Source organism: Pseudonaja textilis, chromosome Z (assembly GCF_049901715.1).
Source record: "Pseudonaja textilis isolate UNSWEBS1 chromosome Z, rPseTex1.2, whole genome shotgun sequence".
Lineage (NCBI taxonomy): Eukaryota > Metazoa > Chordata > Lepidosauria > Squamata > Elapidae > Pseudonaja > Pseudonaja textilis.
The window spans coordinates 97,630,323-97,642,905 of NC_142008.1; the positions used below are offsets into that span (position 1 = coordinate 97,630,323).

Sequence of the window (12,583 nt, forward strand, 5' to 3'; positions counted from 1 at the left end):
TCCATTGCATTAAACTGGTACAGCCCAGAACAAGTTCTCCCCATCAATGAGAACTGAATATGCATTTATTTTAATTTAGCTCATGGGTTGGTTTGAAGTTGAGCATGTTGCCTATAGAATTGTTTCTGGTCTGCTCAAAATATCTCCTTTGCATTTTTTTTATTTTGAGGTGAAAATTATCTCAATCTTTAAGACACAATTTTACACCAAAAAGATGTAATTCCAACATATTGCCACAGGGAAGCACTGTAAGATTAGTGTGTACTGTATATGTATGTGTGTGTGTGAGTAATATTAGAACTTTAGTTCTCTTCCATCAATTCCTGGGAGATTTCAAAATATATAAGGCAATATTATTTATTAGATCATCTTCTGTTGGTGTAAGAAAATGAAATCCTCAAGTTAGTCAGAAATTTCCCATGGGCGGGGCGTGGGGAACAGGATGACAACTTAAGGAAATTGTCAACAATAAGGGTAGTGAGGCTCAAGCCTACACGAATATTATAATCTTATATTTGGAAGTTGTACCCCACAAATAAATGAGAAAAAAATTGAATTGTGCCAAGTGTCGCTAGACCCACAAGGAATTTGTACTGGTTGCAGAAGCTCTCAGCATACATACAAAGCGACAAAATCATCATCATCATCACCATCACCAACACTAACACCACCACCATCATCATCCCAATAAGAGGGAGGAATAAAGAAGATAATAAGAAGGATAAATAATATTACTACAGCCATACCACATGAGTAAATACATATAGACATTAGACAGCTCTGAGAATTAAGTATTCAGCAGATGGCACAAGGGAGAAAACTGTCCCTGTTTCTAGTTGTTATCAAGATAATAAGCATCCTATAAAACATGCACACTGTCTTCTTGTCTCTTCATGGTAGTTATGTACAGCTGTCCTCTACATTCTAATTCAGGATTTAAAATATGTCCATAACCAAAATAAATTAGGTCAAAATGTAAAACTGTGAAATACAACTATAAGAATAAAATCTAGTACCAATTAAATTTAGAAATTCTGTTCTAAAGTATTGTAACAGGAAGAAATTACTACAATAGCACAACTAGAGAACTAATCTTTTGCTAATTAATGCTACTGTTGTTGCTATGCTTTCACAGCATATTTTCATGCCTGGTTATGCTTCTTCACTATAAGGGTACGAACTGGCTGATCATTAACAGTTTCATGTAGCATTTTAGCGTAAGTTATGAGATAGTAGAAAGCAAAGAGTTTCATTTCATTTCCACCCTTATGGCCCAAACATATCCCAATTCTTTTGAAGGCACTAAATTTAAGTCATTGGAGGGGAGCTTTGGAGGCTTTCAAGGGAGAAATAAGAACGTTCTGGCTCCCAGATAGTTCCCGCTTTGTTTCCTACCATTAAATCCCCAGGCCCAAAAGACACGACAATTTTCTGTGTTGTTATTATCTTTCTAGTGACATCATCTTAGAGACCTCTGACCAGGGAAAGAAAGAAGTAGCAGCCCCTGACCCTGGGAATCTCCCTGGTATATAAATTATTTAGCAATCTGGAGTAGAGTGAAGTAGTGTAAAAGTCTTTGACCTTTGACAAAGAATGAGTGTCCATACTATGGACTGTTGATATGTTATTATCAGATATATTGTAACCATGATTGTTTGTTCAAGAAAAAAAAAAACATCAAACCAAAACAAGTAGCATTCCTAAGGAAGCTGTTTGCTCTTTTTAATTGGACAAAATCAAAACATCAATTTTCCTTACAGTATTGCTTTTAGATGTAGGAAATTCAACAGCAGGGACTAAAATTATTGTTCTCATATCTTTCTATACATGAAGAGAGCATTATGGTTCAAATATATTCTAGGCCAGGGGTCTGCAACCTTAAACACTCAGACCTATTTGGACCCATTTCCCACAGAAAAGAAAACATAGGGAGTCAATAATTTAACAACCGGTGTGACTGCGTGGGGGTGGCTCACTGACTCCTACCCAGTCACTTCCTGCTCTGGAATATGGAGCAAGTCTCCATCCCCTGCCATCACTCTTACCTTCTCAGGCCAGGTGAGGAGTGACAGGGAGGGGAGAGGCCAGCCAGTGGTGGGATCAGCCAATAGGGAACCAAAAGAGCCGCATGTGGCTCCAGAGCCACAGTTGCAGACCCCTGTTCTAGCTAATATACTTTCTAATAAAATTTTAAATTGATGCATTGAAGTGATACTGTGGCCACCCTTTTGTGGTGCCTGGAGGCTGTGGGGGCCTGGATGGCGGACAACTGACTTTGACTGAACCCTGGATCTGGGATTTGTCATCTTTGACTCTGGATGGAGTGGCACTGCCCCAGGCAGATTCAGTCAGCAACTTGTGGGGAGTTCTCCTAGATTCGCATCTCCTGCTCGAGAAGTTGGGGGGGGGGTAGCTTTAAAACTACTGCTTTGTCATCTGCATTGATTGCTGATCTGCTTCCGGGTGCAATTCAAGGAGTTGATGATCACCTTTAAAGCCCTTCATGGCACAGTTCCAGGTTACTTGAGAGACCATCTCACTGCACTGGAATTGGTGCTTTCCAATCCACCAGCAGAGGAGTTATGCTACAGGTTTTCATCCGCCCAATTATTTCAGCTGTGTGGGCCCAATAGCCTTCTCTGCTGTTGCTCCTGCCCTCTGAAACCATCTTTCCCCCTCTAAGTGAGGCGTCCCAGCTTTTCATAGAAGCCAAAAGATCTGGCTCTACGAGTTGGCTTGGGGCCTCAATGGGGGAACAAGTGGGAGAAGTTGATCAAGTAAAAACAGATCCCACACACCCCATTACTCTCCCACCCAACCCATGTGTCCTTGACTTTAATCTTGATTTTAATTTAATCTTGTTTTAATGTGGATGGAACAACTTGCCTCCAGAAGTTGTGGGTGCTCTAACATTGGAGGTTTTTAAGAAGAGATTGGACAGCCATTTATGGTATAGGGTTTCCTGCTTGAGCAGGGACTAGAAGACCTCCAAGGTTCCTTCCAATTCTGTAGGTGTACCATCTTATGGTAAGATGGATGGTTAACTAAATAAATAAATGCCTGAGTGAATCTTGAACAGAGGCTCTAGCATTTTTGCCTCTTTAAATATACCTCATAAACTGAATTCAGCTCTCTTTCCTATAATCTAATCAAATCCTAGGGGTTGAGGAGGTAGATGAGTGTAAAGACTCTGATTAAAGGCAAACATTATCAGCAAAAGGCAATAAAAATATTGATCTTATTTTCTGAGTCCTACTTCAAAACATGTAAGTACATGACAAGGCTGCATAAATAAAAGTAGATTCTGAAGCAGTTCTTCCTATAACCTATTCTACTCCTGATAACATGATAAATCTAGAATAGTGTAATAAATCAGTAGTTATTATAAAATATAAGACATTCAGATATATAGCTACTACAATGAAAAACTGCCAAAGCTCACAAATCAGCATTTTATTCAAGATTTCAGGTTTGTCAGATGATATCTAGGAGGAATAGCTGAGTTTTATTTATTTATTTAAATAATAACTTTTAAATAGTGAAGTATAAAAGTTACACCAAGGAAAAAGAGATTACACATGAAGAAAGAAAAGTTATATTATCATGATTAAAATAAATTATATGTGAACAACAGCCCCCCAAAAGTTGACAGGAAAAGTCCATGTAATACAAAAAATTAATTCAATCCTTAAGCTTATCATTAAATCTAGACTATAGAAACTTATTGTGTCATCTTCTTGTATTAAGCTAAGCCTTCAAATATGTGTCCAGTATCAAATGTTCATACTGTATTTGCTTGAAAAAGTAACACACATATATGTTTGTTCAAGTTTCCCATAGGATTTCTACAAACACACACATATACACACACATTTACACTTCTGCATAACTGAATAGGTCACATCCTGATAATAGATCCTAAAGTAAGTTTTCCATGCTATTTGCATATATAGTTCGGACAAGCCACATCTTTCTTTCTTTCTTTCTTTCTTTCTTTCTTTCTTTCTTTCTTTCTTTCTTTCTTTCTTTCTTTCTTTCTTTCTTTCTTTCTTTTTCTTTCTTTCTCTTTCTCCCTCTCTCTCCCTCTTTCCCTCCCTCTCCCCCCCTTTGCTGTCTCTGTCTCTCTCTCTGTCTCACGTATCTGCTGCACTGAGTACACAACAATCCATTAAGGGTGGGTAATTACAAAAACAATCTAATTAAGACATCTGGAATCTCCATGCACCTTAAATTTGTGCACTAACATGAACTTCCTAGTCACTAAACCAAGTCTATCTAATCAAAACAGAGCTCCAAGCATCTGTTTGCATAATTCTAAAGACTTGGTTCAAATTATCATGTGAATATCTCAAGTGTTCAGTTTGTGCATTTTGCTACTTGCTGGAATTTATTCACTAGTTTTTGGAAAGGGAGAAAAGTAAAAAGAGTTGACAGAGCAGAAAACAGCTCAGCAGCCAGATAATACTCTATACACAGAAGATCCTACATTCAAAGTTGGGCATTTCTATTTTAAATCATCTCAAGAAATAATGCTGCAAAACCTCCCTATCTGAGAACTCAGATTGTTGGCCAGAAAGATCATAATCTCACATAGGAAAAAACAGCTGCCATGTCTTTAAACTGTTCCATATTGGAAGCTTATTAGCTTACTCTTCCCAAAGTTAAAAAATGGGAAGGAAAAGAACCCCTAGTGTATGCTTACAAGCAGGAAAATTAATGTTATGCAAATCCAGTAATAAAATTTCTGATAGCAGGAGAAGAGAACATTATCTATCTATCTATCTATCTATCTATCTATCTATCTATCTATCTATCTATCTATCTATCTATCCATCCATCTATCTATCTATCACATAGATTCACATGGACACATTCAAGTTATCACCATCCTCAATCTCTCAAAAGATAATCTGCATCCATCCACCTTCTTGCTTCTAACTATGCAATATTAGTTTTGCAATATTACTCACTGCCGCCATGTTGAGCTGCCACAGTTCCTATAAAAACGACAAGGATAGGAGTAAGACCAATGGAATGGCAACAACTCTGGTTGAATGGAACCACTCAAGGCAAGGAAAAGATGAGAAATTGTCCACTTGTGCTCCAGACAGTTGCTCTCACAAGAGATCACAGACAGTAGTTATACCATCAGTTTCCTGAGTGCCAGGAGACAAGGAAAGCCATCAAATCCTCAACTATGACAAGGCCTTTAAAGAACCAGGTTTATATAATCTTACTTTCTGAACATTTCTGGACTTATAATTATTTTAAACTTAAAAGTAATAAATTTCAAAAACTACCTAGAAAATAGAATTTCATACCAAAATAGGATTTTTTTTAAAAAAAGAATATAAAATAAATGGCAATGGAGCAAAATAAGAATTTAATTCAAGAAAGTTTTAAATGTATTTATTTATTTATTTTTATTTATTTATTTTGGTTTGTCAATCGCTTACAAGATAATAGGTATAAGTATATACATAGTTATGAATATATGAATGGGTACATATAAGAAAAATAAAAGAAACAATAGGACAGGAACGGTAGGCACGTTGGTGCACTTATGCAAGCCCCCTACAGACCTCTTAGGAAAGAAGTGAAGTCAAAAGTAGACAGTCTAAAGTTAAAGTTTTTGGGGTTTGGGAAAGAAACCACAGAGTCAGGTATCAGGGGTGGGATGGATCTTGAGTCTTTTAGTTTGTTGTTTACAAAATTGTAAAAAGTGCAGGTGGAATTGGTGCGTAGAAGGTTTTCTTCTTGTTTAATGTGATAATTGGTGCATTCAGTCTTTATCTACTGGCATAAATTTTTGTATCAGCTTTTGAAGTTGGCAATGTGACCAGATTTGTTTTTCCGCCAGAGTGATCTCTTTTTGGATTGAAGTTTCCTTATTGTTATGGGTAATCTGTTGTTGTTTTTTTTGTTTTGAGAGTTGTTATTGGTACATATAGTTTGATGACTCTTTTGACTTCAAGTAAAAATATGTTGTAATGGTCTTCAACAGTATTGCATCCAGTTAATAGAGATTGCCAATCAAGGGATGAGAGATTGTTGTCTACAAGATCATAGTTGCCTTTTTTGAAGTTATAATTGGGGATTATGTCGTTGTGATGATTTTTGTATGGGCGTATGTTGAGACAAAAGTCAATCATATTGTGGTCACTGTTGGAAAAGGGTTCTTTAGTTTCTATTCCATAAATTAAATTCAAACTATTGCAGAAGATGAGATCAAGGCAGTTGTTAAGTCTACTATTGTTGGTTACTAGTTGTTCCAGTCCCAGATTTGTAACAGCATTGTAGAAGGTTGATGTATGGGTTCAGTTGTACATTCGTTTAGGGTCAAGTTAATATGAGGTAGATTGAAGTCACCAAGAAAGATAAAAGCATGTGGGTAGGATGTTGCCCATGTTAGTAGTGAATTTAGCTTGTTTACATGTTCAATGTCATAATCAGGTGTTCTGAATATAGTAAGAATCAAAATGTGATATTTAAGGATAGTTCACAGATGATGGTCTCAGGAAGAGCAAGCTCCTGAGTAACTTTTTTTAGTTATAAGGACTTTTTATAGAAGATAGCAACCCCACCTCCTCTACGAATTTCATGATCTGATCGGTAAACATGATAGTCTCTTACTGTGGTAATGGAGTCAGGGAGAGATGCATTGAGCCAAGTTTCACAGACAAATATGATGTCGAATTTAGCCATATTTAGTAAGAGGAGAAATTCAGGTATTTTATTCACAAGGCTTCTTGCATTGAGCAGCTTGCATTTAAGGCCAGCTGTAGTTGGAATTGAGGTAGTTATGGGTGTGCATGCCTAGTCTTGGGTGATGGTAGATTGGTTGAAGTAGGATTGTAGTTGAAGGTTAAAGCTGAGTTGCAGGTTGTGTGACTTACTTTTGATACAGTCAGCACGGCAGTCAATGTACAGATCCTTCTCTCCATTGTCTAGATGTTTTTTGAGTTCTGTGCGGAGTGGGCACATTGGGAGCGGGCACATTGCTGTATGGTTAGGTCAGGGTGAGAACGGAGGTTCTTATGGTTGGTGTTGCTTTAGGCAAGTGAATTTATAGTATAAATGAATTTATGTTTGCTTGATTCATTTTTGCAAATGACCCTGCAGAAGCGTGGGGGCCACAGAGCCGTCTCTGTTTTTGAGCTCCCGGCCAATGCGGGAAATGTCAAGTATTGCATCAGGGGAGATGGTTTATGCTTTCTAATGACTGATCACAGTTGTGATGTCATCATTGTCATTGATGTCCTCTAGACCAAATAAGATGGCATTTAGACATTTCTGTTCGCGCTCAACAGCTTCTCTGATCAGGATTGGGATATCATTAAATGTATTAAGGGGCTAGAAAAATTGGGAACATTAGATTTTTTTTCTAAGATTTTTGAATTAATTAATTAAACAAAGCAATATCTAAATTGTTTGGTGTATTTGAATAATTGTTTGGAATTTGACAATAAAGAAATTTGAGTCTGTGATTACAGAAATCAAATACTAGAGGGGATGAAAATTCCAGGCAGGGGAGTTCTTTTTAACACAACGTTTGCCTTTTTTACTTTTTAATTTCATTTCTCTTGGCTTTCTCTAATTTTAAGAATGCATTTCATTTTTCTCCTTTTTCATCTAAAACTGTCTACTGCCCCTTTTTATTTTATTGCATTTTAATATTAAGCTGTGATTAGTTTGAAGATTTTACTCCAGGAGCAAGTTTAAAATAATGTTGTTATAAATAAAGTTGGACAGAAACTCTGCTTTGTTGTTGCTGCTGTTGGTTTTATGAATTTCATTCTTTTTGATTTAAAAACAAGATAATACCAAAACCCCTAGACAGCAGGAAATAGACACAGAGCATTAAAGTCAGTTCAATATTTTTGGAAGAAAATATTTCAGTTCCAACATGAACGTTTTGTCCTTTCAAAGGAGGAATAGAGCAGTAAATGCCAGTCAAACTCTTTAACCAACATAAGTATCTCTTGGCACACTTGAAAAGATGGTACTAATACTGATGCCACACTAAGAATTTGTAACTTGCATGTCAATATGACATTTATAGGGCTCTCAAATTGGAAACTGTACATTTTATTACACTCTCTGTCAAAGAAAACATCAGTTCCACCAGAGGTTAGAATGACAAGGGAAACCAACCAATCAATACTGGAGCTTCTAATATCTAGGCTGAACAAAAAAAATCATTAACCTGTTACTTTTATGATTTTCTTCTGCTTGAAATAAGGTATTTTAAAGTTTCCCATTTCCTGATGAATTTCAAAAGGGAAATTTTCTTTTCTACCTCGTTTTCAAGTGCCCATTGAATTGTAAACAGCTGTTTAGGGTAAGGAAGAATAAATGTATTTCTGGAGGAAAGGAGGGAAGACTCAAGGTGGTTGATGCAAACCAAAATGTCTCCCAGGGAATAGAAATGGTAATATTTTTTCTTCACCACTGATTTCTTGCAAAATAAATAAATAAGTAAATAAGGAAACTATAATTCCTTCTGTACAGACTATTAAAATGACCACTAATATTATTTACCAATACCAGTAAACAGCAGAATCTGTTGGACGAAAGCACCTTTTCTCCCACATGTTTATTCACTACAGAATTTTTGCACAACCTTCTTGAATATGACTGCCTCTTCCCTTTATTATTTAAATTATTCCTCCTTTGAATAGTTTAAAAACATTCATCTATATAATTGTAGGATTCCTTCATCTTTTGCAGCATTAAGCTATGAAAATTAACTGAAACTTATATTGTGCTTTTAATGTAATTTTCATAGAAATTGAATAATGTATATTCTCACATGCATTTTAAAAATTTGTGATTTCTATAACTACATAACATTATGTTCTGGGTCAAAATCTGTATACAAAGTATCTGGAATTATCTCCTTTTATTCCTCCCTCTACTAGAAAGTATTTTATTGTAAATTATTGTTTTATATTGTATTTTAATATATTTTTCATTTTGTCTGGTTGACTTGCAAAAGGAACAATATTGTACTGCAGATTTATATGAATACAGTAAATAAATGGTCAATATTATATTGTTGCCTTGCACTGGACAAATATTATCTCCAAAACAACTCATATCAGTAAAAAGAGAGAAAAAGAGACAAGGGCTGCCACTAACTAAAAAAAATATTCATAACTAAAAGGACAAAAAAGGAAGGAGAATGGTAAAAAGACAGAGGAAAGCCATTACTTCTTCAAGGCTAAAACAAAGTGGACATTTTTATCCAATTTGAGCCAGTCTAATTTTTTCTTGTTGATGATTTTGCTTGAATAGCAATTGATGGTTCTTGTTCTTTTGCCAATGGATGAGGACAAAATGGAGTGATGGACCCCAGGGATTGCACCATGTTTTCTTCATTTGTTATAGAGTATCTCACGATGGCTTTTACCCATTTATTTCATTGTCATTATGCTCTACTGTTTGTCCAATATGACTTTTGATTTACAAAAAGCTGTTTGGACAATGTAAATGTTCTCTCCATTAATTAAATTAATATAAGTTGATCTATGTGAATAGATAAATAATAAGTGCAAATGCCTTCCTGACTTTTAAATTGCTATCTAGAAAATATTCCAATCCATCAAATTGATCAACCTAAAGTCATGAAAAAAAAAAATAGTTTCCATGTCTAAATTATCAAGGTAAATTAAAAAGTCATTAAAAACATCTGGGAATTCATCATAGTTTCTTTTGCATCCCTTGGTAGTTAGATTTTTGTTACTTTAAATTAATTTACATACATTTATTTTAAAGGGAGGGTTGTGTCTGAATTCACTAAAGTAAAACATTTCAAACCTTGCTTTTCCATCCCAGTTGTGACCAAATTGGCATATTTGTATTTCTTCCAAAAGTCTGCACTCCAAACATTTTTGAGCATTTAATATGATCAAATGTTCTGCTACTGATTTTCCTGGGATTCTCTTGCTATGCTATTTCTTCCCGTGAAACACTCAGATAATAGCTTTTCTCCCTTTGGAATCATAGCCATTTTTCCAGTATCAGAATTTTTCTTTTTCTTAATACAACTTTAGTGTCTTGTATACTCAAAGCTTGAATCTTGTGTCACAATTATTGCTGCATTGAAACTGCAATTGCTTTCAGTGGCACTTATTCAACCACATTAGGAACTCAGTTATTAGTCTAAAGACCTTAGTGTAGCTCATTTTCTGGGATTTACAAGTGTCCATGTTTCATGTTAGGAACATATCAGTTATGAATAAACCACTCCCCTGGATTACTCATCAGTTACATAGTTGTCTATCACCAATCTTATAGTTGGAGAATTAAAGAAAAGATGAATGCCAAGAAAGTGGTATGCTTATAGTATGTGAGATACAGAATACTTTCAAAATACTTTTTTCACGTCCCAATCCATCTAAAGAAATCTAAAACTGACTCAAAGTCATCACCATTCTTGAACTTTAACATAAGCCAGTGAAAACTTTCCCCCCCAATACTGGAACATACAATTCAATCAGTGCATGACCACCGTTCACATTATTAATTTATGTTGAATATATTTGCCTGATTCCTCAACCCAAAAATTATAGTTGTCACCATGAGAGAAAAAAACCCCCAGCAAGACACTGCATGTTGCATACAAGATCAATGAAATATTATCTCAATGTAATGCCACAGTAGCAAAACTCCATGTGAGGGAGGAGAGACTGGCTTGACCTGAGTAGGAGATGGAGCAAAGCAAGATCTCACCAATGAAAAACAACTGCCCACACAGCACTGCAAAGCATTGCAAATAAAGTGATTGCCCAATTCCATCTATGACCAGGTCTCTAGGTAGGAAGGGCTAGACTACTTGAAACCTCCTCCCCACGAAATTTCCTTTAGATTCCAATTTTTCTGCTTAAATGGACTGAATCAGACTAATTCAAACAACCAGATATCCTAACTCTTTAGTATCTATCACTCAAACCTGATACAACTCTTGCTCCAGGGATAACTTACCCAAATCTTTACTCCATATATTTAGAAAGTAGTGCCAAATTTTGTGTTTTTCTCTCATTAGTCTCAGGGATGATCTGCACTATCCACTTGCCCCAGCACAAGTAGGGGGCACAGGTCAATTCTTAAGGGCAGGAATGAACTTCCCTTTCCAATCAGAGCCATTTTAAATACATCTAATAGAGATGAAAAACTGGTGTTCTTTTTCTTTTTCTTTCAGGCTCATTTAAATAACAGTAAAATGAGGAACCTTTTTCTTTTGTTTGTTTTCATGGAACAACAGAACAGTGGAACAATGGATCTATTTTTTTTTTATTGACAGGAGGTCTTTTAGCTCTTGCATAAAGTAAAATAGCAAAAGTATGATGTTTTCCTTCATTAATTGTCCAGAATGGGTAAAGTAGCAAGTGAATCTATCAACCAGGATCATGACAAATATAGCCTAGACATTTGTAGATGATACAACAGTGGTGGGACTTATCTCCAGGGGGGATGAATCTGCCTACCGAGATGAGGTGGACCGGTTGCTTTCGTGGTGTGGAGACAATAATTTGGTCCTCAACACCAATGAGACCAAGTAGCTTATAGTGGATTATAGAAGGAACAGATCAGACATCCAACCCTTGCTTATCAATGGAGACAGAGTGGAACAAGTGGCCAGTTTTAAATTTCTGGGTGTTACCCTAAAAGAGGACCTGACCTGGGGTGCCCACATTGCATCCCTGATTAAAAGGGCCCAGCAGAGATTATACCACCTGAAACTTCTCAGAAAACAACAACTGAATGAAAAACTGCTGGTGATCTTCTACTGCTGCACCATAGAGAGCATTTTAACATACTGCACCTCTGTATGGTTTGCCAATTGCACAGTGGCAGATAGGAAAGCACTCCAGAGGGTTAATGTCATTGCCCAGAAGATCATTGGTTGCCCTCTCCCCTCTTTGGAAGAGCTTTCTAGCTCCTGCTGCCTTAAGAAAGTTCAAAACATTCTCAAAGATCCATCTCATCCTGGGAACCCTTTTTTTGAACTATTACCATCTGGCAGATGGTACAGAATAATAAAAACAAGGACAAATAGGCTGAAAAACAGCTTCTATCCCAGGGCAGTAGCTTTTTTGAATTCTGCTGTATAGTGCAGTGTTGGTGTGGTGTCAGGGGTTTCCGGTTCAATGTGTGAAGGGTGAAGGATTATGTGTTTGTGTTTATTTTCATGGTCATGGTCATGATGTGCACTGAAGATGGTGTTTGATTTCGTTGTACAAGGTGCAATGACAATAAAGTACAGTAAACTAAACTAAACTAAACTAGAAAGACTATTGAGCCATCATTGTGCCCAAAGATGAGGAAAGGGTGAAATTCAAAAAAATATTTCTGAAGCCAGCTTCATTTCTTGCAGTTTTCATATAGGACTTCCGCAGTTTAAGGCTGCAGTGTAGAAAACTGCCATCTTTCTTTTTCTGCATTTCGAAATGTTACACTTCCTCCCAATTCTTGCTTTTCCTTATTGGTACTGTTGGATATGCACATCATAAACTTCCAATAAAGTCAATATCTTCTCCCTCTCATTCAATTATCACATCTCAGTGACACATACATTTTT

At 36.2% G+C, this 12,583-nt stretch overlaps 1 protein-coding gene across 1 annotated transcript in view; it reads right to left on the bottom strand.

Annotated features, from left to right (window-relative positions):
• Positions 1-12,583, bottom strand: part of SKAP1 (src kinase associated phosphoprotein 1) — a 502,719-nt gene that overhangs the window by 177,625 nt on the left and 312,511 nt on the right. The window lies entirely within an intron of this gene.